We start from the raw sequence: 3750 nt of genomic DNA, 5'->3' as shown, positions 1-3750 counted from the left end.
TGGTTCCGATTATGCGCAGCAAGACTATGCTAGAGCCATGAAACTCATTGCTGCATGTTGCACATCTTGTACACCTGATCACCAACCTTGTTTCTTGAGGTGGTTTTAATATGTAGAATAAATTATTCAGATCTCCTTCAACTTTGGCAACACACAGAAGACTCTTTTTTTCCTTGCATTAATACAAGCTGTTGACAGAAACCTTTCTAATGTCATTCATAACAATTCTGTTGATCGGGCAGATCAGTTGCTGCTGCTGCTGTTGCAATTATCATACGCAACACGCAACACACAAAACACAGAGGCTGGGTTAAAGCAAGGCTGCTCTGTTATAATTCATGCCAGTCCTCAGGTACCGGCAGGTAAAATGTCAGAGGGCTTCACATGATCTGCTTGTTAGATGTTTTTCCTCATGTTAATGCATTAAGTTTTTTATTAAACATTGTATTTGTCATCTGCTGTGGGTGAAATGTTCGACACCTCGCAGTGAAACCCCGCACAGATTGGTTGTTTTGGTAAGAGGATCTGGAGGTGTTGGCAAACACTAAGAATTACCTAGGGACAACAATACATGAATACAGCCATTTATTTGAAACTTTAACCTTCACGTCCTGTCACACAATACTTTTTTTTTTATTGCGGTAACTTAAGCTTTCAGATTAAAAATATACGCATTCTTCAATTAAAAAGGGTGTTTTGCTGGAGCCTTTATTTTATTTTTTTTCACACTGTTTTGCAATAAGAATTAAATATTCATCCAACAGGATTTCAACTCAATATTAATTTCCACAGGATGTTGTGACACAATAAAAAGGGAAGGGAACTAGGAGGTAACATAGTTTTTGAACGGTTGTATTACAACTGATTTCACAAGGGTATATAAAGAAATGCAGTTAATTAATATTATTCGCTAATGCTTTGGGTGTTCAGCAGTAAGTCATGGCCTGGCAATTCCACTACATGTAACTGTAACATTTTGATGAAAGCTGCAGAATTGTTAATGATATTGAGTTACAACAAAATGATTGTATTAACAGGGCTATTTGAAAGTGACATAATTTAATACAATAAACACAAAATATGCATATTATATTGCACATTCATAAGTGGGAGTATCAGGGCCAAACTAACATCTTTAACACTTTAACAAATACATAGATAACTTGTATTATGTATTTCTGTGCAGCAGAAACTGTAGCTCAGTGCAAAATAATCTGATGAAGTCCATTAAATTCCTATTCTGTCGGTGCTTTCTCACGGTTTTATTAAAGCAGTTTCTTTATGATGTTTAAGTCAGTATGTTGCTGTAAATTAAACCAGTACATATCCAGAAATGGTGTCTTAAAATCGGTATATTTAATAAAAATATTAGTATTGGTAGAATCAGGAAGTGTCTGGCAATGAGACACACACTGGTCATTTTAACAGCACTGTAGCTAATGCATACTGTCATTAATCTGCACCAAAGCAGGGCTAGTTAATCTGTAGATTCAGGAGGCTTTGCAGGTTGGTGATATTTTACTGTCTAAACAGACAGCAAAGTCAAAGATGTGCCCTGATGTATGTACACTGTCATATAGGTAACAGTACATCCAAGGCAGTTAAGAAAGACTGAGAATTGTATGATCAAAAGCACTGCCAGCAGTATCTTTCATACTTAAAAGGACTAAACTGTTGCAATAGGTGTCAGTAAGCATGCAAGGTTTTTAATTTATTATTGTGTTCATGATGGTATCCTTCTAGAGACATGCTACTTTGAAAAACAAATCACATTACAGTAGCACCTTAGTGACTTTCATGCAATAATTATTAAGGAAGGCTTTTGTCTCCCTCTACTGGTAAATTGACTACGTTGCTCACTGTTATTTATAATGGGCACACAACACAGCAAGTAAAATCTACACTAACCGCTCAACACAACCTACACAGAATCATTCAACATATGAATATGTGTGACATTGCCTTTTTTAATTTTACAAACAGAATCTCTGATAAACTCTTTAATCAAGTTTTTTTTTTTTTTTTTTTTTTTTTTTTTTTTTTTTAAATCAAGTGAGGTTCACGTGTTACAAAGTATTTTAGAAGTTGCTGAGTTGGGTCCCTTTTCCGTTGACATTTTATCTAGGGAAAATATAATTTGATGTTATTGCACGTTTTATTTCCACCCATCTAAGTTAATTCAGTTGGCCTGTTCAATTTATTATTTTTTTTTTAATATAGACTACTCAGTCAGTAGCTCCTTTTCAGTCCATGTCGTTGTCAGGTCCTCCGTGTTCTAGGGCGAGTAATTATAACTTTATAACCAGCAAACAACATAAAAGAGTAAATAAGGAGTAAAACAAACAAAAAAAAAACACATAATAATAAAACATGAAAAATAAAGCTTAGCAGGCACAGATGTCAGTCAACAATGAGATGATCCTGCAGATAAAAACAACTACTGATGATATTATTTAGTGATTGAGCAGACGCTTTTATCTAAAGCGACATCCAGAGACTAGGGGGTGAAAATTTACGACCTCGGTTTTGCATCTCATTTGAAGGACGGAGTACAAGGAGGATAAGTGACCTCCTGGTAAGAAGACCCTTTCTTTACTCACTAGACCACCAAGCCTCCGCAATAGTTGTTGAAACTCATGAGAGTTACAGATAAGTAAACCAAAAATGGTTGTGCCCTGGCAACAGCCAGTTTAATAAAACCAACCTGTACTGATTCTTCAGACTATGAAATGCAATATTAGTGTCTCACTATCTCGCTTTTCTAATCTCACTGCCATGTATGGTGAGGTTGACTGTTGAAGGAAGCCTGCTAATTGGGGGGGGGGGGGGGGGGTCTGTTTTTTCTAAATCCCTTGCCAGACCAGTTATGACCAGGTCGCCTTTGTAATAGAGATTAGAATCTCAGCAGGATTTCCTGTATGAATAAAAGTTTATACAAGTTCAAGGGTGGTAAAAAAAAAAAAAAACACCAATAGTGTATATTTACATTGCTATTCTCCCATCCGCCACAGGATGGAGACACAGCAACCATTACTGTAGCAGACAGTGGAACGTCATACAGCTGGTAAAAATCCAAATGAAAAAGTAGCTGTTTCAAAAAGGGAAACTAAAAACAAAAAAAAACGTTGTTTTTTTTTGCTGTTTATCCACATCAGAGACACGTCTCTGACCCTGCTGGATTTGATAAGCTAAATTGTCTACAAGGTTATTTATTTTATAGACACAGGATAGTACTTAACTCATGAAGTCACAGTGACTGGATTTGATTGCCTAAAAGGGGAGGTGATAGGTGATAATATGTGTTGATAATGTAAAGATGAAGACATAGTGTATATAAAGAAGAATGTAGTCCCAAATAGATAATGGTTTATCTCTCAAGCAGATTATTTTTATCCACTCAGAACAATGATGTTTTCTGGTTTTCCTCCTTGATAATCGATTGTGAAATCGCTCAAAACAAAGTTAAACTTGTTTTGATGTTGTTACTTTAACTTTGTATGTGGGGAAAACAAAGGGCCAGCAACAAACAATTGATGGAGCGGCTGAGAGAAGAAGTTGCCAACAGGCATACTGTGTTGCATATTAGAGGGTTGAATCAGAAAATTAAGCGTTTGCATTGGAACTCCAGAGGATCAAGGCTAGAGATTATGAAAGCACCCAAACCCATACATGTTTCATTTGCATGCAAACATCAATTCACTTGTGGAGATGGAAATTGATTGTGTCACTGGTTTAATAAAGAGATTCAAC

Source organism: Polyodon spathula, chromosome 18 (assembly GCF_017654505.1).
Source record: "Polyodon spathula isolate WHYD16114869_AA chromosome 18, ASM1765450v1, whole genome shotgun sequence".
Taxonomy (NCBI): Eukaryota; Metazoa; Chordata; class Actinopteri; order Acipenseriformes; family Polyodontidae; genus Polyodon; species Polyodon spathula.
Note: the sequence above shows the minus strand (reverse complement) of the source record.